Here is a 26365-nt window from a genome sequence, read left to right on the forward strand (position 1 = left end):
TGTCAGTTTCTGATTTTGTGTTGCTAATGTATACAAAGGAAATAGATTTTGCTATTTTGAACCTTTATCTTACAGTTAGCTACATTCACTGGCCTTTGTGTCGTTTCTATTGGTTCACCTTTCAAGTTTAAAAAGACCTACAGGCAGAAGCAATCTTTAGGCTCCCTTATCATAACTGCAGCAGGGGAGGAAAGGAAGAAACACCTCAAAAGGAAGAACACTCAGGCCTCCTTTGATCTCCACTTAGAACGCCAGCCCCTGGCACAGCGCATGTCCTTCAGAACTGCAGTTTCCCCGCATCAGCCTATAGCATTTCTTCCCGAAGACAGCATGAAATGAGCTCCCCCAAGGGGTGAGCTGATGACCTGCAGTTCAATAGCTATATTTCTCATTTGTTTTTAGTTCACAATTTTGAGATTAATTTTTAAAGAGATTGTATTATTAGGACAAGTGCTTTACAATTTATGCCCATTACTGCTTTATCATTCACTTACCCTAGATCTGAATCCTGAGGTTATAGAAAATTTCTACACATGAAAATCACTAAATGTTTAAAACTTTTTTTTAAGACTAAAGATACTTGTTTCCCCACTTTCCCATTTGTATTACCAAGCTTACACAAATAGTGGCTTCTGAATTTTTTTTTTTTTACTACACAATGTCAAAATAATGTGCAGTGGTATCTAAAAACATTTTGTTGTATAAAAAACATGCATTTCCCTCTAAAACATTAAATGGATATTTGTACATTGCAAGAATATAAACCAACTAAGAATATATAAAGTAAGTTTCCAAAAAGATGAAGGTTGGTTAACTTGAAAACTAAATTAACAGTTAAGGACAAAGAACTGTACGTTGGAATTATTCTATACTTAATGAGAATTTCACAGCTTATCATTACCTTTTCTTTATTTTTTAAGATTGATTTAATTTATTTGAAAGGAAGAGTGAGAGAAAGAGAGGAAGAGACAGAAAGAGATAGTCCATCTGCTGGTTCAAAGACAGAGAGAGAGAGAGAGAGAAAGAGAGAGAGAGAGAGAGAGAGAGAGAGAGAGAATCTTCCATCCTCCGGTTCACTCCCCAAATGGTCATGATGGCCAGGGCTGGGCCAGGCTGAGCCAGGATTCCAAGACTCCATCTCAGACTCCCACATGACTAGTAAGTGGCCCAAGTACTTGAACCATCATCTACCGCTTTCCCAAGCACATTAGCAGTGAACTGTATTGGAAGCAGAGCAGCCAGGAACCGGGGCTCCTACATGGATGACTTTGTAGCAGGCAGCAGCTCATTTTGCTGCACAAAAGCACCATATGCTTTTTTCTATAGGATTCTGTTTTCTTTAAATTTTCTACTAAGAGAATAGTTATGTGTGCTTGCTTAAAAGTAAAAAAAAAGTAAAAGTAACTTGCAAAAGATTAGCTTTAGTTGTTCCTTTTACAGATTTGGCTTCGATTTGAAGAATCATATCCTTTGTGTAAGGATAAACTTTGGGAATAAACCAAATGAATCTGTCCACAGTGGTCACATTTTCTTTATTGCTATCTGGACAGAATTGTTTGATGACTTTACCAAATCCTGTGCTCATCAATAGAGCATTCGATTTGGCCTGCATTAAGAATTTTGCAGTTTGATCTGTCAGCAAGTAAGAGATCCTAGTAGTGTCTGATTCTGGGGAAATGACAGGGTGAAATAAAGTTATTATTTCATGGAGAAAGGTAGACCTCTGAGAAGCTGGAGAACCACTGAGATTTAGCTTTCTCAGTGTGCAGAGAAGAACCTTGAATGTCACTTCAAGGGCAGATTCTCTGTTCATGCCACTGAGACTCTCTTCAGAAGACCGAAATGTTTTTAGCAAGTTTTTAATATTTCCTTTCAGCACTGCTGAGACCTTGCACAAAATCTCAATTTTTTTTGTAATAAATCTCAAATAAGCTCTATTTAATTTCTGCTAAGGTAATAATTATGACTAGAAATTCTAGGCCTCAAAGCAAAAATCAGAGCACATGTCTCTTGTTGGTTAAAAAGCAAACAAACAAACAAACAAAAACCGAAGAAATTTCATTTGTTAAAATTTGGCTGTCCTATTCATTATCTGTGTCATCTTGGTCCTGATTTTTATCCTTGTTCAAGCACAAATAAATCATCAGTGATCCTCTGATTTGAAAGGAACTTATTTACAAATTATTATTATTTGAAAAATATCTGTTAACTGCCCAGCATAATGTCAGACAAATAGTAATTACTTAGCAAATGTTATTTGCTTATTTGTGTATTTGTTTCCAAGTTATGTGAGATGAAAATAGACAGAACATGACTATTTTAGCTCCATAAGAAGGATTTGAAAGTAGTTGCACAACTATATACTGGGCATCCATAGATATTTGGGTAGACTTTGGGTAAACTGGGCTCATAGATGATACTTCTACAGTCTTCTGAGTCATTCTATCTCACTCAGCTTTCTCACTTGCTTTTTTTTTTTTTTTTTTTTTTTGACAGGCAGAGTGGACAGTGAGAGAGAGAGAGACAGAGAGAAAGGTCTTCCTTTGCCCTTGGTTCACCCTCCAATGGCCGCTGCGACTGGCTCGCTGCGGCGGCGCACTGCGCTGATCCGATGGCAGGAGCCAGGTACTTATTCTGGTCTTCCATGGGGTGCAGGGCCCAAGTACTTGGGCCATCCTCCACTGCACTCCCTGGCCACAGCAGAGAGCTGGCTTGGAAGAGGGGCAACCGGGACAGAATCCGGTGCCCCGACCGCCGGCCCTTCTCACGTGCTTTCAGTCACTGGAGTCCTGGAATGAATTTTAGACCAGTACTCCTTACACTTTACTATGAACGCAGGCCGCTCTAAGATGCGCTGGGGTCTAAGGTTCTGAAAAAAAATCCAGGTGATGCCCTTGTTGCTGGTTCCTGGGGTGCTCTTTAAGAGCAAGACTGCCTGGATGACTGAAATGATCTAAAGCATGTGCTGTTCAGTAGGCCAGTCTCTGGGCACCTGAATGAGAACTGAGGATCTAAATCTTTAATTTTATTTATTCTTAAAACATGTAAATTTAAACAGCTTCCTGTACTAGTGGCTAGTGCCTTGGACAGTGTGCTGGCAGATTACTTGGCTGGGGCTCTGATAATCTATGTACTCAACACACCCGTTGTGTTCCCCTGCTTTGGGTGGATTCTGTTCTGAATCAAACCATCACTGTAACACATCCCACGTTAAAGGCTGTCACCACTCAGAGATTTCTGGTTGTTTCACCTAACGAGTCAGATCACCTAGAATGTAGTCAGGACTGGTATTAGACTACCCTGCGGGCTGCCAAGTCTAGGAGTTTTCTCAGGGTTCTCCAAGATTTCATGTTCTTTCCCTCTCTCTTCTCTCTCTCTCTCTCTCTCTCTCTCTCGTCTCATCTGTCTGTGCTTTTCAAATAAAATGAGAATTTAAAATAGTCAAAATAAAATATTTTATTTATGTCATATTTTGTATTTTGCTTATTTTGATTTATTTCACTGGGTTTTAGCCCCGGTTCGAAAGCTTGTCATGTCTCCAATGAAGTTGCCTTGTTAGTTTACATTTCCTCAGTTTTTATTTGCTTGTTTTTTTGATTTCCAACGTGTACAATGTTCTGAACATAGAAATATAACAAGCTAAACTTTTAAAAAAATTGATATATATGCATTTTAGAACTTAATACACAAAAATAAACCTAATGCAGACCCTGGAAGGTAGCAGTGATGATTCAAGTAATTGGGTTCCTGTCACCCATGCAGGAGACCTAGATTTAGGTCCTGGCTCCAAGCTTCAGCCTGGCCCTGTCCGTGATATTTCAAACATTTGGAGAAACAATCAGCATATGGGAGCTCTCTCTGCCTCTCTGTCTATATCTCTCTATGTGTCTTTGCCTGTCTGTGGGGAGCAACTCGGACTAGACTGTTACTGGAATTAAGACTTATTCTATGCATCTGCTCTCCCACAATATGGCGCTGGGAGAGGAGCAAACAGCTTCTACACAGCTGCTTCTCACCAACTTGACAAGCTGTAGGAGCTGCTCCTGATTGGAGGAGAGCAGCGTACTCGGCGTGTGGGTAGCAGAGTTGGGATTGGCGGAAGAGGACTATAAAGGAGGAGAGAGACAACATGCACCAGGAACACCTGAGGAACATCTGAGCAGCCCCCGAGAGAGCCGGCCGGCAGTGTGCCGCTCCCCCGCGGAAGTGGGGAAAGTGGCAGGGGGAGCCGCCCTTCCACGGAGGTGGAAGGGTCGGTAGCCAACCCGGGAAGAACCAGCAGCAAACCTGGGGAGGGTCAAGCAGACAAAAGAACAGTGCAGGGTCCTGTGTCGCTCCTCCACGAAGAGAGGGAGCGACACCTGTCAAATAAATAAATGAAAGCAAAAATGAACATGCCAAGTAACATCCAAGTCAGATCTTGCAAGTCAAATGATTCCTACTTGAAGTATACTTAGATTGTAAAAGATATTTATTCTGCTACTGTTGGTAGCTAAGTTATTTTATATTTGCTTTGAATAAAAAAATGAACAAGACATTCATTTTCCTAAATATTTTGTACCTGAAATGGAAATTACCTGCTGTACATATAATATAAATGCATATGGATTATCTTTTCAATGTAGATTATAGAATATAAATCAACCTGAAGTATCATTGTTAGTAGCATTGTATATATTGACCTTTTGGATCACATTTGTTTCCAAAATATTCTGGAAAAATTGTTTCCTTGAATGAAATGCATTGGAACCAACATTTGAGGAAAGGGTAGGAAAAAGTGGTTTTTTTGTAGTGTGAAATAACCTAAGAATTAAAGGAAATGTTGAATATGAATAGAGACCAAGACATATTTAGAGAACAAGGCTGAAAAATTCTTATCTGGAGAAACAGGGAAGGAAAAGCACTGTAATAGATAGGAAGTGGGTAGATAATATGCTATTATAATTTTGAGAATAAAAGAATGCAATTAGAAAATGAACAATATTATGTGTCCTGCTGGTAGACATCAAAAATCTTTTCATGCAGATATAAGAGTTCTAAAATACCTTAGAGCCTGCCTAGTCCTTTACAGATGAGGAAAATGTGGTGGGGTAACACCCTGGTTGCCTTATTAAATTCCCTCTTTAAGGCCAAGACAGAGGATAAGCTCGGATCTCATATTCTCCATTCAGCATGTTGGGAGAAAGCTGGTTTGCGTTTCTATAAGGCTCATCTCAACACTTGTGACCTAGTAGTTTCTGCTATTCCTGTCAGTCTGAAATTCCACCTGTATTCTGCTCTGTCACTCATCTGTGCTATATTTTGTGCATTTGTTCTCCCCCCCCAATCTACTATGCTTTTTTCTTCCACCTCTGTACTTTTCAGAATACTTTGATACAGATATAAATTTCTTCATGACCTTCCTATCCATTTTTAAAAAAACAAACACTTTCAACATATAAAAAAACAGAAAATATTATTATAAATAATCATATACTATAGTATATGACCATAGTAAATATTTTTGTTTACTGCTGCAAGAATTCCTTCAGTACTTGAATCCCGGGTTACAGAACATGCACAGCTTCAACTTTACTGCACATTGTCTATTTGATCTTCAAAGTAGACCAAATTATACTCTGACAACTAGCATAAAACTATCCCCACTGGCCTTCACCCTTCACAACACTTGACATTACTAGATTTACTTTTTTTTTTAAAAAAATCTATCTGATGGATGTGAAATGATATGTCACTTCTGGTTTACTTTTAATTTCTCTAATTCTCGGTCAAATTTTTCTTTGTGGATTAGCCATTTGAGTTTATAGTTGAGTACATAATCTCTTCATATTATTTGTATAATGAATTGCATTGGATTATTTTTTCTTATACTGATCAGCAAGATAATACTTTACTTATTATATATGCACATTTTCTGCACTTTTCATTATTTCAGATTTTAAATTTTCTAAATTATCAAAAATTCTCTGATATAACTCTAATAGTCATCCCACAAGCATTCTATTCATTATATTTTTAAAAATCTTGGCTTGAAGTTGTTTTCTAGAAAGACTCCATCTTCCTGTTCTTATTTGAACTGATTATTTTCTAGCACAAGGATATAAGTGGAATCCAGAGAATCTTCTTGGTACTTTATTTTAGTGGAACCCAGTTGTCCTTGCCTTCATGAAAATGAATGTGGTACCTATGAAGTTAATTTTTTCAGAATTAGCATGCCTGAAAATCTTTTTATTCCATCATCATCTCATTTTATCTCTTATTTCTCATTTTTCTTTGATTTTATATGACAGTTGTGCCTTGCCCCCCACTTTTGTTATGGAGGAGCTCATTTTCAGAAATCCTTACTTTGCCACTTTTGCTGACATCACTCTATCATTGGTGTTTGATGATAAAAATTGAGATTTTTGAGGGTTGTCTATGGCAAAAAGGCCTGGTTAATGAAGAGCGATTACACAGGATGAGGACCACAAATAGTCAAATTTCCGTATTATGTGTCCTGATTTAATAGGCACTCCAGTTAGCCTATTTTATTGTTACACTAGCTTTAATCCTTGAACAGAATTGTATTTCTTTTCTTGACTGGATGACATGAAGTGACCAATTTCATATCAGAATATGATTTAGCATGTACCATCTTTAAGGAGTTTTGAGAAAAATAAACTTTAAACTCTTCTGGGTTAGAAAACTCAACCTCCTTCTGAGTTGTTCTAGGTTCCAGGCAAATAGTCATGAAAAATACTTCAATTCAAAAAATCTGAGGTCTCTTCTCTCTTTGAGGGTCAATTCTATAGCGGAAAATATTTAGCTACTGGATTTATCTTTGTTACTAAATTATGAACTTTCTTTTTTTTTTCCTCACTTAAGTGAGATTTTTTTTAAACTTTTATTTAGTAAATATAAATTTCCAAAGTACAGTTTATGGATTACAATGGCTTTCCCCCACCCATAACTCCCCTCCCACTCGCAGCCCTCCCATCTCCCGCTCCTTCTCCCATTCCATTCACATCAAGATTCATTTTCAATTATCTTTATATACAGAAGATCGATTTCATATATATTAAGTAGAGATTTCATCAGTTTTACCCACACAGAAACACAAAGAATAAAATATTGTTTCAGTACTAGTTATAGCATTACTTCACATTGGACAACACATTAAGGACAGATCCCACATGAGGAGTAAGTACACAGTGACTCCTGTTGTTGACTTAACAATTTGACACTCTTGTTTATGGCGTCAGTAATCTCCCTAGGCTCTAGTCATGAGTTGCCCAGGCTATGGAAGCCTTTTGAGTTCGCCGACTTCGATCTTATTCAGACAGGGTCATAGCCAAAGTGGAAGTTCTCTCCCCGATTCAGACCTTCAGAGAAAGGTACCTCCATCTTTGATGGCCCCATTCTTTCCACTGGGATCTCACTCGCAAAGATCTTTCATTTAGGTGGTTTTTTTTTTTTTTTTTTTTTTGCCAGAGTGTCTTGGCTTTCCATGCCTAAAATACTCTCATGGGCTCTTCAGCCAGATCCGAATGCCTTAAGGGCTGATTCTGAGGCTAAATTATGAACTTTCAAAGTGAAGGAGTTTGCAAATACATCCACTGTGCCAAATTTAACATCTAAGCCTGAACAAGTAGCTCCCTGGTGAGACAAAGACTTTGGTTTGAATCAGTGAGATGACTTATCTATTTAGCCTATTTCACACTCTGCCATTATGGGGGTCAGGAGAGCTAAGATTTCAGTGAATCCACCTCAGGTTGTCAGGATAACTTCCATTTAACTCTTACCCTGTCATCAAAAGTAAGGCAAAGGTTGAAAGTATAACCATGCAGAGGTCCAACAGACTACATCAGACACCTGGCTGTAATCCTAGATTTGCAGTGGCATTACAATCTAACACCAGCAAGAGGCTGCTTGTCATTACACAAGGCCCACCCCCTCTTTCTTGACTTTTCTGACATGGATGATTCTCAGGCACCAGTTTAACAGCTATGCGTTATTGGGATGATCAAGAAAGGCATCTGCATCATCTGAATGCCATACAAACAGTGGCATCTATGGCCTTACATAGGCCAGACCATGGGGTGATCATTAACTGCAGTTATTTGCTAAAAACAAGGCACTACAGACTGGGTGCTTAAATAACAGATATTTTTTTCTTGGTTTGGAGCCTGGAAGTCAAGGTGTCAACAGAGATGATTTCTTCTGAGGCCTCTCTCATCAGCGAGAGGACACCATTTTCTCTGTGTTTCAGGGGGTCATTTCTCTGTGTACTTCTTTGTCCTAATATCCTTCTCTTTGAATGATAACAGTCACATTGGATCAGAGCCCACTCTGGTGACCTCACAGTAACTTAATCACCCTTGTGAAGACCACGTCTCCAAGTCCAATCATGTCCTCAGGTACTATAGGTCAGAATTTCAGCATATAAACTTTTGAGGGAGGGGACACAATTCAGATCTTAACAGAACTCTTCCAAAATTGTGTTCATGCAAATCTACTATCTTCTCTGGAGTCACTATCTTCTCCAGAGTAAATGCTACTCAAACCATTGTAAGGAAACATGAATATCCATTCTTATTCCCAATAAGGCTATTTATAGAAAGTCATTTGTGTTTAAGTTTGGAGCATTGATTTTGAATTTGTTGTCCAACAATTGTCACATACACATTCAAGGATGTTTGAAATTGGTTTCTCCAAATCAGCACATCAAAGTCTAAATTTAGTAAGTTTTGCATTGACTAACTCATTGTGCCTACTTGCCCTGACTCTTAACTTTCCAACATGGAGAACAAAGGCAGGCACCCACAGCTGCCCTTAGCTGAAAGGCCTTCCATAAGATCTTGGGTAACCTTGCATGTATTAAAAATTTTGTTTTAGAATGAGCACCTATTACTTGTGTTATAATGAGAGTCAATTATCATCATTTAAAATTTTCAGGCAATAATTGCACAAGAATATCCACAGAAGCATAAGAAAGCCAACCAAGGATAATAGCTACCACGGAAAACTGATGTCTTACTAGACTTTGGAATATTGACATGAATGCCTACAGGTTTTTGAAAGATTCCTCTTCAGAATGGGAGGCAAACCCATACAATACTGGCCTGACCCCACATGTGGGAAAAGCTAACTGGTTTCTCTGCCAGAGTGAAGCATATATGGAAGTAAACAGTAACTAATATTTGGCTGAAACATCATGACTAAGTGATCAAACTTTGTAACTACAACTTGTCAAGGAGTTTTACTTTTTTACTTATTCTCCCACACTCAGCTTGTTCTGCACCTTCTGAGCACCCTTTACCAGGCAAGGAGAGGCAAGACCTGAATGTCCCTACTGTTCTCTTCATTCCCCAATCTCCGAATGAGCTGTATCTGCAGCACGGATCTCGCCCAGAAGGGTGTTTACTAATAAGGGTACTGATCTGTAGATGATATTCCTCTCATCAACAGGGCTTCTTTATCAAAGAAGAAAGTTGTTAACTCGTCTTATGTCCTCTCTACTCTCTCAACTTCCTCTGAATATAAAAAGTGGCACAAGTCTTTCTTTTAGACAAGGACTCATGATCTATCCAGTGTAGCTGTCACTAGTTATTTTATTTAGCTGTCTCTAGTTGTATTATCTAAATGAACCAAAAATTCTGAAAGTATTTTGTTTATATTTTCATACAATTAAACAAAAAACCCTACTAGTGTTTTTCTTAGTTCATTCTCTGTTGCTAAAATGGGACACTTGAAACTGGGTGATTTTTAAAAGAAACAGGTTTATTCTGGAGAATTGTTCTGGGGACAGTAAAGTACAAGACTGGGCAACAACATGTTGTGAGGGCTACATGATACTTCATTCAGTCCCTGGCAGAGAGTAGAAAAGGAGGCAGGCAGGTGTGTGCAGAAGAGACAAATACAACAGACAACCTTGATTTGTAACAACTTGATTTCATGGAAAGTAACCCAGTCTTGTGAGACTGAAAACTCATTGATGAAATATGTGAAACTTGTATAACTTAAATAAAATTTTAAAAAGAGAAATAAAAGAAAACTCATTCGCTTCTGCACAGAGGGCATTAATTTATTCATGAAGCCTTTGTCCCATGACCTCAATAACTCCCACTGGATCCCACCTTCCAACAGTGCCTTATTGAGGAATGAAATCTCAACATGAGTTTTGGTGGAGGCAATACAATTTCAGACCAAATCTGTGAGATAACTTATTTCTAGATATTTTGGTAGGAGTATGTATATGTATATTAAATCACATGTTGTCATTTTATTAGCTCGTTTGTGAATTATAAATTACAGTATTTTATGAAACATTTAACTCTGAAAAATTGTAATCATCAGTCATATCTTTTAGAATAATAATTACTGACATCTTGCAAAGATGGTAATAAAGAATTGCCATTTAAGGAGAAGAAAAGACAAGCACTAAAGGGTTCCTGAAAGTAAATATTAACCAGGCTAGTTGCATATAATATACCATTTGAATGTCAAGTGTTAAACTTTTGGTGCTGAACATCTGGAGTACTTTGATAGAACTCCTACACCTTTTTATGGCTTCCCATCATCCTGAGAATGTAAATGAACTCATAATTCTCACAGATCAAGTGGTTATACATATGGCTGGACAAGATGGTTATACAAATAAACCTTGACAGGAATAAGTCTGTTGTCGACTCATTGCAAGTGAACATCTGTCCATCATGTATTATGTTAGCATAACACATTTAGAATGAGTGCTTCATTCAGAAGATTGGCAAAAAAGTGATAGAACCCTTAACCCCTGGGCAACTAATACTAATTTGTCTAACAATGGCAGTTAACCACTTTGGTATTTTCTTCTTTTGTCCTTTTATTAATATTTGCTAAGGGCTATTTGCTTTAGACTTCTGATGAATGCCATAAGTTTAGGACACTTTTAAGGGCATGCATAAGATATAGCACTTCTCTTCCAGAAATTTAGTATCTGTTCACACAAGTGTTAGACAGCCAGAAGAAATGGACATATTAACACATGAAATATAAATAGAGAGACAGATTTTTGTTTTTGATTTTTTGGAGAGAAACCCCATTGATAAATGAAAAGAAGCTGGGAAACCTAAATTGAGTTTTGAAGAATTAAAGGAATATACTGTAAAGATTAAAGAAGGTTATCTCTGTATAGTTGTTGGCGATTGTAGGAAAATAATATTTAAATAGCAATTTGGAGATAAATGAGATTGTATAAAATCATTAGTCTACACAATAGGACAACCAAGAGACACAGGTTTAGTAGCGTGAATGTGATATAAAGGGCAAAGAGGAGCTAATGCTGATTTTTAAAAATTCTCTTTATGTTGTGGTGAGCTGTTGACTTAGTATTTGTTTATTTAAACCGCCACCTCTATAATTAAAGAACAAAGTGTTAGTATATAAAATGATTTCTGTGTAACATAATGAGTTTCTGAAAAATATTAATTCATTTACTATTAAGTACCTATTACATATAAAATACCATTTTATTTACTGGTGGCATGTACATATGACAAGGGCATGTATCTTTACATAAACTCAAAGTCTCTAAGAATATTAAGAGTAGGTCAACTCCTATAATAAAAGATGACTACTTTGTGAAATGAGTTATTTATTATTTATTTGAAAGCCAGATTGAAAGAGGAAGGGAGAAGAGAAGATCTTTTTGCTGGTTTAGTTCCTAAATGGCTGCAATGGCCTGGAAGCCAAGAGCCTGCAACTCCATCTGGTATCCTCATGGGTAGCAAGGATCCAAGTACTTGGGCCATCTTCTGCTTATTTCCTAGGTACATTAGCAGGAAGGTGGATGAGATGCAGAGGGATTCAAATATGAAATGACATCATTGCAAGTGGCTACTTAACCTGCTGTGCCACAATGCAGACCCCCAAAGAAGACTACTTTAAGGCTTATAAAATTAATAAGTGTTCTGGAAGTCAAATAACAAAAGGATTAATTACAGAAGATGGTCTATGAAGAGCTGTCTATGTTGCTAAGGTTAAACAAGAAATTATACTGTCAGTTCAATATCACCCTAAATGTGATATAAAATTGATAAAGAAGCCTGGATCCAACATCTATTTGTTGTGTGGATTCAAGTAAGTTATTTAATATTTTTATATAAGTTTCCCCATTGTATAATATTGTTAGCTTCCTTACTGTATGAGTCATTCATGTAAGTCATTCATGTAAATCACCAAGGGAATTTGCAATGGTTAACTTTTGAGATGCTGTCATTTTAGGCATGAGCCAAACAAGGAAGGAAGTTGGCATTCTCAACTTCTTTGAAAGGACTTTTGTATCAATTCCCAAGTGAAAAATTTGTGTTGGGATACAAATTATTTTGACAGAATTTTTGAATCAAAATATAAATGATAACCATATGATGACTGCATTCAGAAGTTTAATGGTACCCATCATACTTTACCATGAACTGAGGTAGTTATTGTTTAGAAATCAAGATTAAAATCAATGCAATGATCTATATTGAGTGATTCAACTTGCAAAAGTAAAACATGGGTTGAGATACAGGAAATCTCAATAGTATTACGGACATCACTGTCTAAACATTCATGATTTTTGGTTAATCAGTACTGATTCGTTTCATTAGATAAATGAACCAAACACTTGTAATTAGTGTAAGTGTGATAAATGATGTTTCCAAATAAAAATGTGTTGTGTTTTTGCCTGTTTCAGGAAACTTGATTAAAGGAAGTTAAAAAGAAAAGGTAAAATTATTTGATTTTATATTAATTTGGCTTTCCCAAGAGTTTACAAATGCCTGTCTTTTGTACACTGACACCAGAAATATTTTTTCAAAGCCTTCTTCAGAAAGTAGATGAAAAATCTTACAATAGCATAGTTACAATAGATGAACTCCACCATATATAAAATGAAAATCTTCCCTTATGTCTTTTATTTTTATTTATTTATTTATTTTTGCCAGGCAGAGTTAGATAGTGAGGGATAGAGACAGAGAGTTATAGATAGTGAGAGAGAGAGAGAAAGGTCTTCCTTCTGTTGGTTCACTCCCCTAATGGCCGCTACAGCCAGCGCTGCGCAGATCCGAAGGCAGGAGCCAGGTGCTTCTTCCTGGTCTCCCATGCGGGTGCAGGGACCCAAGCACTTGGGCCATCCTCCACTACCCTCCCAGGCCATGGCAGAGAGCCGGACTGGGAGAGGAGCAACCGGGACTAGTACCCGGTGCCCAAACAGGGACTAGAACGGGGGTTCCGGCACCAGAGGCGGAGGATTAGGCAAGTGAGCCACGGCGCCGGCCACCTTATGTCTTTTTTTTTTTTTTTTTAACAGGCAGAGTGGACAGAGAGAGAGAGAGAAAGGTCTTCCTTTGCCGTTGGTTCACCCTCCAATGGCTGCCGCGGCCGGCGTGCTGCAGCCAGCGCACCACTCTGATCCGAAGGCAGGAGCCAGGTGTTTCTCCTGGTCTCCCATGGGGTGCAGGGCCCAAGCACTTGGGCCATCCTCCACTGCACTCCCAGGCCACAGCAGAGAGCTGGCTTGGAAGAGGGGCAACCGGGACAGAATCCGGCGCCCCAACCGGGACTAGAACCCAGTGTGCTTGCACCACTAGGCAGTGGATTAGCCTAGTGAGCCGCGGCGCCGGCCACCTTATGTCTTAAGACATATTTCCAGGTGAGCTTTTTTCTCTGCAGTAATTTCTAAATTTAAACATTGATATTTTTGGGAATATTTATTATGTTCCATTGAAAAGAAATAGAAAGGATGAATCTTAAACATTTATTTACCCCAGAGCAGGACTATGTCAGTGAGTTCTTTCCTCCTCTTGTATTTTCTTTCCCAGGACTTCTGTTCTCTATAGCTGCATAAAATTCTAAATCTGGGGTCTGAGTGATCTTTCCCACAAAATAAAAAAGTCTAGGAGTCTGGGAACCCTTCAGGTAATCTTTGTTCAAACACAGCTAAGATAAAGAGATGAAGACCATTATCTTCACAACTTCGGCCAAATCTGGCTTCATCACTTCCTCAGTGGTCTTGATATCCAACGATCAAAATTCTGCTTCAGAAAAATCACCAAAACTGAATCATAGCAAGACACATGAGATTCTGTTTCACTACAAATCATCTATTTAGAGGGAATGACATTTTACATTCTATCAGTGCTTCATCGTGAACTGGTGGAACAATGTTTCTCTCTGTATGACCTGGCAGCATTTGTTTTACTATCTAATCAACATTCACAGTACCGGTTTCAAAAAAATTTGGAATTGATTTTGTGACCACGTTCAGATAACTTTTCCAAATTCTGTTCTTGTTGCTGAAGCCTACAGAATTTATGCATACTTGTCTTTCACCATGAAAGAGGTAGTCTTTGTTCCTCTGTAAGCTTTGTCTTTATTGGCTATGCTATGGTGACCACAGTAACATGAATCGGCCCGAGCCTTGATCTTCAAAGACTGTGATAAAGTTAATCTCTTACATAAACTGGACATGAGCCAGTATTTATATGTCCCTACAAGAGAACAGCCTGTTATGACAAAGCAACACAGCAATATTTTCAGCCAAGTGATCACAAAACATATGGATATTTTCTCCTTCTTGGGAGGATGGCACAGTGTTCTTTAGAAATATTTTACGTATAAGCCATAACACTCCTTTCCACATTTTTTGAGCTTTCCTTGTGGAAATAAATATCATTCATATATTATAAAATTAGTAAAATTGAGTCGCTATATTTAAATTCTGTATTTCTGTTACTGGATTAATAATGAGTGATATAAAGAAGAGGAGGATGTAGAAATAATGTCTAATTCCAAAATTTCCTAAGAGGTTTGATAACATAACCAATAATAAGCATAGATTTTCGATAATTCACCTTTCAATTCTTTTGCAATTTTGCTTATCATACAAGTAATGTTCAAAAATTTATGGAAGTTTGTATTCTGAAAGAATGTTTCAATTTTTTTTGCACCAAAAGACCATCTTTTGATTTCAGTTTCTAGTGAAATTCTTAAAATTCCCTTATTATGCCCACTTTCCTATTTTTACCAGCTACAGTCTAATGTCACTTTTTCTATATAGAATATGTGTCCTTTTTTTCCTGTATTTCCCTAGCACGACTATCATTATGATACTCGAATTTGATGACATTCAGTGCATTGAATAGATTTACTGATGACAACTATTATTCTTTATGTTAATTCCACTCATGTAAATATACTCATTTTATAGGTAGACCGAACAGTCAACCAGATGGCTTAAAAGGTTCTTTGGAAACTATATTTTCATTTGATTACTAGATGATGAAAACTCATAATATATGTTCTATTGTTTCTGTCTTAAATCATTGATGAAAACAACAGAATGGCGAATTAAAAATAGTGTTAAGAACTTTTTAGTTAGAAAGTTTAAGCATTTAGGGTTTTTTTTTTTTTTTTTTGACAGGGTGGACAGTGAGAGAGAGAGACAGAGAGAAAGGTCTTCTTTGCCGTTGGTTCACCCTCCAATGGCCACCGCGGCTGGCGCGTTGTGGCAGGCGCACCACGCTGATCCGATGGCAGGAGCCAGTACTTACCCTGGTCTCCCATGGGGCGCAGGGCCCAAGGACTTGGGCCATCCTCCACTGCACTCCCTGGCCACAGCAGAGAGCTGGCCTGGAAGAGGGGCAACCGGGACAGAATCCGGCGCCCCGACCGGGACTAGAACCTGGTGTGCTGGCGCCGCAAGGCGGAGGATTAGCTAGTGAGCCATGGCGCTGGCCAGCATTTAGTTTTAATGCTAAAGTCAAATGACTAGAATCATAAAGTGTAAATTATTGAAAATTGGACTTATGTATTCTTTTTTTTTTTTTTTTCAGTTCATAGCTTTTGGAAAGTCCTTTAGCTGACTCAACTAAGAGCTGATCTTTAACATTTCAATTGACTCATGAGATTTAGCACATTGTAATGAAAGAGTTCTTAATTTGAAGTTGTAGGTGAATCTTTTATTTTCAATTTCAATTTGATATACATATTTTCTGGGTGAAAGTTTCTCTTCCTTATAATTCAGGATTTCATATTAGTGAAAGATAAAATATTAGGATTATATTTCAAATTTTGGCCAAAATAAATCTATGGTATGTGAATTAAGATGTTTTTATTATAAATTGTTTGTTTTCATGAAGATAAATCTTGTTTTTTTAGTTACATGCCACAGTTTGCAGCAGTAGCATTAACCTCCTTTTTCTTACTAGCGTTATTGTTGGAAAGGACCAAGTTAATATTTCTGGGCAAACCAGCAAAACGTTTGCCCTACACATCCTCATTAACCAAACTCAAGGTTTGCATTTCAAGGAGGGTAAGGCAGTAGCATAGTAGTTTATAAAAGTTCTAGTGATGTACTTCAGATGTTGTGAAATTAACAGTGCTACAAGACCTGAATTTGAGATTTTTTTGCCTTTATAATGTATTTTAATCACATTTAGCAATGATGTTATAATTTACTTCCTCAAGGGTACATTGAAAAGGATAGATGATATGACACCTTTGAAAACATTTTAAATATTAGGAAATGTTAACATATCTATGACTTCTAGCAAGTGTATTTGGCTCTGGTTTTGACAATGATGTTTTCTGTGTTCACTCAATAAAAATATGTCTGGATAATATCAATGGGTGTGGTTTGTCAATTGTTTATGGCATCTATTTTTCAAGATATTCACTAATGTACTTAATAGAAAACAGAGTTCCTAGCATGTACTGGAGAAACTAAAAGCGTAAAGTCAAACCAACAAAGTCACTACAGGTATTTGGGTAATTTTTCTATATAAAAATCATCTTTTCTGATTTATGTATGTTGACTTCAGCGCTATGTTTATTTACGAATTATGGTATATTTTCTTGGAATAAATTGGATAAGCCAGTTTTACATGTGTAACTAAAAAACCTCTGTTGCTAGTGAATTGAGACTCTTAGATATATGTTACTCAACATCCATATGAGACTTGTATTTCCTGTAAAAGCCATCCAAATCTTCTCCATAGTCCTGTAGTTGGTCCTGGATAATTTAATATTATTAAAATGAGAAAACTATATTTCAAATACAAGTTTCTGTGATTAAATTTTAAGAATGAAAAGGCACGTTAGAATTTTAACATCAATGAAACTTCATTTTGAATGAAAATGCCCAGTTTTAAGAAATAGGCTTGGCAAGAAGAAACAATAAATTGAACTTAAGGGATGATAATGCATCTTGGCAATGAAGGTGTCTCAGAAAATTCAAAAAAATCAAAATAATACCATTCATCTTCTTGTGTGTACCACATTAGAATGAAGCTGGAAATCAGCAACTCAAGAATCTCTCTAGAACGTATGCAAAGACAAAGAGACTGAACAACATGCTCCTGAAAGAACGGTGAGTTATAGAAAAAAATCAGAGAAATCAAAAATTTCTGGAAACAGATGATGATAATACTACATATAAAACTTATGAGATACACCAAAAGTAGTGTTAAGAGGAAAGTTCATAGCAATTGGTACCTACATCAAAAAAATTGGAAAGGTACCAAATAAATGAGCTATCAGTGCATCTCAAAGATCTTCAAAAACAATAGCAAACCAAACCAAAACTAGTTAAGAGTAATAAATAATTAAAATTAGAGAAGAAATCAACAAAATTTAAACAAAAATATGAAAGATCAGCATAACAAACAGCTGTTTATTTGGAAAAATAAACAAAATTAAGACATCATTGGCCCAACTAACCAAAAAAAGGAGACAAGAGAACCAAACTAATAAAATTAGAGATGAAGAAGGAAATATAAGAACAGACACCACAGAAATAAAAAGAATCATCAGAAATTACTACAAAGAGCTGTAAGCCAACAAACTCAGAAACCTAGAAGAAATAGATAGATTCCTGGACACATACAACCTACCTAAATTGAGCCATGAAAACACAGAAAACCTAAATAGACGTGTTACCAAGATGGAAACTGAATCAGTAGTAAAGACCCTCTCAACAAAGAGGAGTCCAAGACTGGATGGCTTCACCGCTGAATTCTACTAGACATTTAAAAAACTAACTATAATTCTTCTCAAGCTATTGAAAATAATTGCAAGGGAGGGAATCCTCCCAAATTCTTTCTATGAAGCCAGCATCACTTTAATTCCTAAAACTGAAAAAGATGCAACAGAGAAAGAGAACTACAGACCAATTTCCCTGATGAACATAGATGCAAAAATCCTCAACAAAATTCTAGTCAATTGAATCCAACAACACATCAGAAAGATCATACACCCAGACCAAGTGAGATTTATCCCTGGTAGGCAGGTATGATTCAACATTTGCAAACCAATCAATGTGAGACATCACATTAGCAAACTGTGGAACAAAAACCATATGACTATCTCAATAGATGCAGAGAAAGCACTTGATAAAATACAACACCCTTTCTTGATGAAAACTGTAAGCAAATTAAGGCAATTGATGACAAATCCACAGCCAGCGTCATATTGAATAGGGAAAAGTTGGAAGCATTTCCACTGAGATCTGGAACCAGACAGTGATGCCCACTCTCACCCTTGCTATTAAATATAGTCTTGGGAAGTTTTAGCCAGAGCCATTAGACAAGAAAAAGAAATCAAAGGGATACAAATTGGGAAGGAGGACATCAAACTATCCCTATTTGCAGATGGTATTATTCTATATATGGGGGATCCAAAGATCCAAAGATCCAAACTAATACATTAAGAGATTACTGGAACTTATAGAAGAATTTGGTAAAGTAGCAGGATATAAAATCAATACACAAAAATCAACAGCCTTTGTATACACAGACAATACCATGGATGAGAAAGAACTTCTAAGATCAATCCCATTAACAATAGCTACAAAAAAATCAAATACCTTGGAATACATTTAACCAAGAATGTCAAAGATCTCTACAATGAGAATTACAAAACATTAAAGAAAGCAATAAAAGAATATACAAAGAATGGAAAAATCTTCCATGTTTATGCATTGGAAGAATCAATATCACCAAAATGTTCACTCTTCCAAAATCAATTTACAGATTCAATGCAATACCAATTGAAATACCAAAGATATTCTTCTCATATTTAGAAAAAAATGATGCTGAAATTCATATGGAAACACAGGAGACCTTGAATAGCTAAAATATTCTTTTACAGCAAAAACAAAGCTGAAACATCACAATACCAGTTTTTAAGACATACTACAAGGCAATTATAATCAAAACAGCCTGGTACTGGTAAAACAAACAAACAAACAAACAAACAAACTCAGATGGATAGACCAGATAGAACAGAATGGAAAGGCCAGAAATCAATCCAAGCATCTATAATGAACTTATATATGACCAAGGAGCTAAAACCAATCCCTGGAGCAAGGATAGTCTCTTCAGCAAATGGTGCTGGGAAAACAGGATTTCCACATACAGAAGTATGAAGCAGGACCCCTACTTTACACCTTATACAAAAATCTATTCAAAATGGATTAAAGACCTAAATCTATGACTTAGTAACATCAAATTAATAGAGAATTTTGGGGAAACCCCACAAGATATTGGCTCAGGCAAAGAGTTCTTGAAAAAGACACAAGAAGCACATCCAATAAAAGCCTAGATTAACAAATGGATTACATCAAATTGAGAAGCTTCTGTACTACCAAAAAAAAAAAAAAAACCCTCAGGAAAGTGAAGAGGCAACCGACAGAATGGTTGAAATTATTTGCAAATCATGCAACTGATAAAAAATTAATAACCAGAATATATAAGGAGATCAAGAAACTCCACAGTAACAACAGAAAAAACAACCCAATTATGAAATAAGCAAAGACATGTTTGAAAAGCAGAAATTCAAATGGCCAACAGACACATAAAAAAATGTTTGGATCACTAGCCTTCAGGGAAATGTAAATCAAAACCATAATGTGCTTTCACCTCACCTCAGTTAGAATAGTTTTCATACAGAAATCACCAAACCACAAATGCTGGCAAGGATGTGGGGATAAAGGTACCCTAACCCACTGTTGGTGGGAATGTAAACTGGTAAAGCCACTGTGGAAGACAGTATGGAGATACCTCAGAAATCTGAATACAGACCTGCCATATGATCCACTCCTGGGACTTTACCCAAGGGAAATGAAATCAGCATATGAAAGAGTTAACTGCATCCCCATGTTTACTGCAGCTCAATTCACAATAGATAAGATGTGGAATCAACCCAAATGTCCTTCAACTGAAGACTGGATAAAGAAATTATGGCATATGTACTCCATGGAATAGTCACTTGCAACAAAATTGATGAATATGGAAAACATCATACTTAGTGAAATAAGTCAGTGCCAAAGGGACAAATACCATATGTTCTCCCTGATCTGTGATAACTAACAGGGCATCTAAAATGGAATCTGTAGAATTGAAATTGACACTTTGAGAAGCAATGATTTGAACAACCCTTGTCTTGACTGTTGAGGAACAGTTTTTTTGTTTTTTAAATTCTCTTCTTCATACTATTTGTTGAACTCTTTAAACAAAGAGTTAATCATATGTGAATAAAGTCAATGGAAAATCTATCTCAATAAGAGAGGGAGGAGGAAGTTTCTAACTGTAAAGCTGTATAGTTCTGCATACATTCTTATGGACTTATTTCTAAGGGTACAGTTTAAAAACTTGCCATGGAACCCCAAATCCCATTAAGCTGGGTGGTAAAAATGCCATCTCAAGTATTCAAGTGGCCATATTAAGTGTTAAAGTGATCATACAGACAGGATTAAGTGCTAAAGGAATCATATAAATAAGATCAAGTGTCCAGTAATAATAATAGTAGAATTAAAATGGAGAGAATGTTACAACATGGGAAGCAGCCCACACAACAGACTCATAAAATGACAAATGCTCTAAATAGCACTCTGACCTCAGAATCAGCCCTTAAGGCATTCTGGTCTGGCTGAAAATCCCACAAGAGCACATCAGGCATGGAAAGCCATGACAGTGTGGCAAAAATATCCTACATGAAGGATCTCTGTGAGAGAGATCCCAGTGGAAAGAAGGGGCCATCAGAGAAGGATATGCTTTTCTCTGAAAGGAGGAAAGAAATTCCACTTTCCTTATGGCCTTATCTAAATACTGATGGAGAATGTGGATTCAAAAGGCTTCCACAGCCTTTGCAGCTCATGTCAAGGGCCTTGGTGATTACTGAGGTCATACATAAGAATGTTAATTGTTAAATTAAAAGGAGTCACTATTCTTTAACTCCACATGCAGGACTTATATACTCAATGAGTTGTATTATGAGAATTAACTGTAAAACTTGTTATCAAACAGTTTGTGTGTGTGTGTGCAAATTGTTGAAATTGTACTTAGTATAAAGTTGGTCTTCTGTGCATAAAATTAATTGAAAATGAATCTTAATGGAGAATGGGACTAGGAATGGGAGAGGAGGAGGAGGTGGGGTGGGAGTGGGGGTGTGAAGGTGGGGATGGTGGGAAGAATTACATATTCCTGAAGTTGTACTTATAAAATTTGTACTCCTTAAATAAAAGGTTTCTTTGGAAAAAGAAGGAGAGTATATTCTCATTAATTTGTTTTTCAATAAAATATAGTTGAAAATATGAAGTCAAAATGAAATCCTATATTGCCCTATTTGAAATTTATCACTGTGTGGCTTTTAATATACTTGCAAGGTGTGATTGGAATATTGAGGTTGAAACAAATAAATTGGCCCTCACAGAAATCTTTTTCAATTGTATTAATATAATTGGTATTGGAAAATATCTGATGGCTTTCTTGTGAGCATACACATTAAAGTGATCCTCACTTGTTATAGTCATGCTTTGTATTATTTATATACACATGCTTTGTATTATTTACAACATTGATAAACTGAAACCTAAAATTAAAATTTTCAGCCCTTTTAATCAAATTTAGCACATATTCTTCCAATTTCTTGTGCAAACTTTCTTCATAATATTGCTTTCAAAACTATTGTGGGTTGACAGAATTTTGTTTTACTCCCCTCTTACCTCATGGAAGCCATTCTTTATTGCTTTCTTTTCCTCACAGTGCTTACATCCAAATTTGTCAACAAGCCCTATATGCTATACTTCTAAAATGCTTTCACAATCCAACTCCTTGACACTTCTGTACTGCTGTTCTGTTAGTCCACTCTACTCTCAACTCTAGCTCAGCTAACGACTGGAGAACTGTTCTGAGCATCCTGTGTCTGCCCTTAATCTAATACAGCCCACACCTCACAAGAAAGGCAAAGCGATTGTTTTAAATCAGTAATTCACTCATGTCATTCCCATGGCTCAGAGCTCTCCAATGGCTTCTTACCACACAGAGAATTAAGAACACATACTTTCCTTAGACTCTCCAAGGCCTCCATGTGCTGCCTAAATTTCCAAGCACATTTTGAGGTCCCTTCTATCGTAAATGCGCTTCAGTGCACTAGTGTTTGCCCTTCCTTGAGTAAAGCTACATTGTTGATTCTTACTGTTCATGTCTCTACCAAAATTTCATCTCAATAGAGTGGATGTTTGGCCTACTGGTAATGCTGAACAGCTGCTTTGGACACTTGCATCCCTCATCAGTGCCTAAGTTCAAGTCCCAGAACTGCTCTTGATCCAGATTCCTGCTAACATGCATTCTAGGGGAAAGAAGGTGATGGCTTCCTGACCCCTATGTGGGAGACCAGCATTGAGGTCCCAGGTCCTGACTTTGAACTAGTCCAGACCCTGACATTGTGGAAATCTGAGAAGTGAACCAGAGGATGGGAGCTCTGTTTGTCTGTTTTTCTCTCTATCTTCTCTGCCTTTAAAATGAATGAAAAATAAATAAAATTCAACTCCCTAGAAAGGCTTTCCCTGATTGCACCATCTAAAACAGATCCTCTTTTTGTCTGATGTTTTGAAGTTTCACCACAACGTCATGCAGCATCAAATCTCTGTTAAGTTCTTTGTGTGTGTGTTGCGTTTTCTGTATCTGAGTTTGTTTCTGTCACTGAAGAGTCTATGTCCAGGATGTATTTTCCACAAATGTTATGTATACTACATTATTTCTATTTTTTGTTCTGGGATTATGATTAACTGACTCTTCATCTCTCTTGTTTTTCTATCAAGTTTGAAGTCAATAAGGTTTCCACATTTTAATTCAAAATCATTAAAGTGATAATTTATTAGCTAGAACAAAATGCTTAATAAATTTATATTCCCACACTTCATTGCTAATGGAATTTTCATATGGATCAGCTAAATATTATATCTTTATGATAAATGCACTTATCAGTTAAAAATGATAGAATCCTACATGTCAAATAAAATATATAATGGTCTGAAGTCTAAATGATTTAAAATACAATGCAAAATATAACAAAGAGCTCAATGAGAAGCAATGTGTATAAATTCTCAGCTCAAGAATTAAAACAAGGCTGGTGCCGCGGCTCACTAGGCTAATCCTCCGCCTTGCGGCGCCAGCACACCCGGTTCTAGTCCCGGTTCGGGCGCCGGATTCTGTCCTGGTTGCTCCTCTTCCAGGCCAGCTCTCTGCTGTGGCCAGGGAAGGCAGTGGAGGATGGCCCAAGTCCTTGGGCCCTGCACCCCATGGGAGACCAGGAGAAGTACCTGGCTCCTGCCATCGGATCAGCGCGGTGCGCCGGCCGCAGCGCACAAGCCGCGGCGGCCATTGGAGGGTGAACCAACGGCAAAGAAAGACCTTTCTCTCTCTCTCTCTCACTGTTAATTCTCCCTGTCAGAAAAAAAAAAAAAAAAAAAAAAAGAATTAACACATTATCAGCATCCCAGAAGTTCCAAACCAATAAATGTAACAATTAAAAATACTAATAAATGCTCTGAAGAAACCAAATAAATAATGAGATTTAGAATAACGGAGTATTTATTTCAATTGGTAGCTACAGGTACAAAGTTATATGCTGAGGGGAATGAGCTGCTGGAGAAAGAGTGATGAGTGAGGCAGGACCAGAGCAGATAACAGGTTGTGGCCTTAAAAAGAAAGCATTGTCTCCAGATCCGAAAAGACTGACTAGCTTTGGATCAGTTGGGAGGGCAAATACTTCCTGCACTAAATTGGGAAACAAGGAGAAAATGGACACAAGGAAGAATAGATGGAAAGTTCTATTAGTGTAAGTTCTTACCTGCTGACTCTTCTATGAGGCTAGTCTATCTCCAGAATATGGATCGGGGCAGAGGAAGCCTAATGTTTTCGAAGAAAAGGACAACATGTGAAATAGTGGTCTCAGGAATGAGATGGTGAGTCTGTAAAAATGTACAGACAGCGGCTGGCATTGTGACAAAGCAGGTAAAGCCACCACCTGCAGTGCCAGCAACCTATATGGGCACCGACTAGAGTTCCAGCTGCTCCAGTTCTGATTCAGCTTCCTTGTAATGCTTCAGGAAAAGAGCGAAACATGGCGCAAGTACCTGCACACCTGTACTCATGTGGGAGACCTGGATGTAACTCCTGGCTCCTGGCTTCAGCCTGTTCCAGCCCTGGCTGTTCCAGCCATTTGCGGAGTGAAGATATCTCTCCTCCCAGAGAATGGAAAATATCTCTCCTCCCACTATCTCTCTTTCTGTGTAACTCTACCTTTCAAACAAAGAAAACACAGCAAAAACTCAGTTGGCTAATCTGGTTGAATCTATTGTTCCTCAGAGTTGTGAGTCTGTTAAAGTAAACTTATGGAGGAAATAGGTGATAGGAATCCTTTGGGCTTTTCATTTGACTCAAGCATAATGGAAGGAAAGAATGATAAAAAAGTTAAAGATTTCCATCTCATATCAGAATCCTCTGCTTCCCAACCAACATTCCTGATAATGTGCTTGGGCAGGCAATAGAAGATGGCCCAAATACTTTGGTCCCCGCCACCCAGGGAAGAAACCAGAGTGGAGTTCCTGACTCCCAGCTTTGACCTTATGCAGACCAGGCTGTTTCAGTCATTTGCGGAATGCAGTAGAGATAGAAAATCTTTCTGTCTCTTTCTCTCTCTGCTGTTCTTACAGATAAATAATCTTTTAAAAAATACTTTGCAAAGGACAAATTATAACTTTTGACTTTACAGTAGTCATACTGAGTTATTTTTTTCTTTCATTTATCTCTGGGTATTCTTTTCCATGGATTCATTATTCCCATAAATACTTATTGAGCCCTTCTTTATGTATCAGGTATCATTACAGATGCTAACAATTCAACACTGGGCAAAACTGGGAAAAGAAAAAATCACTGCCCTCACAAATTTTGCACTCTAGGGTAGTATTCAAAGAACACTATTGGATTTTCTCAGTTTGTGTAGGTTTGTCACATGGATGAGCGCATCTCTGGCTATTTGATTAACTTAGTTCATTTGAGCCACCCTGGCCTACATACCAAGGATCAACTCACATAGTCCAGTTAATTTTCTTAATTTTCACCCATAATTATTGATTTGTAACATCCTTGTTGTGAATATGCAGTTTAAATGTATCTTTTCATATCATCCAATAGCATAAAAATTCCAGTGATTATTAATGTTGTAATAACAATAAGAAAAACTTATTCATTATCATATGCACATTGGCTTATTGTTGCTTGAATTTGGATATTTGCCGCTGTGTCATAAGCTCACAAAGACTGTGATCTCAGACATTTTTTAACTTTAATGTCATGTATATTACTTAATAAATAGTCAATAAATTTTCAGTGAAAAAGTAGACATATTAATATGTTGGGTATATTGTAGAAGAGACTGAATGTCAAGACAAGGTGATTAGATGTTGTCCTTTCTTGTTTTAGGTCATGATAAGCCCAGATTGCAAAATTACAGGATATTATGAGAGAGAGAGTGATGTCTGAGTAGGGCCTTGTCAGGTAGACTTAGGCGCTTGCCAGAAACAAAAGGAAGACAGAATGGCATTCCTGGCTTAGGAAACATCTTGTGCCAAGGTACAGAATCAAGAAACAATGCAATGTGTCCAGCTGTGCTAAGTAATTTGTGTTGTGGAGTATAAATCATGGTGTGACCTGGATGGGAGTTGAGTTAGAAAGGTAGGCAGATGCAGAATAGAAACAACAACATTTTGGGCAGGAAGCCTTGTAATTTGAAGCCTTAAAAGCCTGCAGCATATCTGCTGCCAGTTCATCTTGATAAAGATTTCTCCATGAATAGGCAGAGACCTGCCAAGACAAGCATGGAGCCCAACCAGAGGACAAAGTAGAGCAAAGTCATCCAGGCCTTGGCCCAGGCTGTGAACCATCTTCTAACTAGTCCCAGGTGTAACACAATGAATGCTCAGAACAAAGGTTTGGCAGTAAGCAAGAGAACAATGAGGTGACATGTACTTTCTCACTAGTTATACTAGTTTTTATGTAGTTTTCTGTTCTGGAAGCAGATG

This window comes from Oryctolagus cuniculus, chromosome 13 (genome assembly GCF_964237555.1).
Source record: "Oryctolagus cuniculus chromosome 13, mOryCun1.1, whole genome shotgun sequence".
NCBI lineage: Eukaryota > Metazoa > Chordata > Mammalia > Lagomorpha > Leporidae > Oryctolagus > Oryctolagus cuniculus.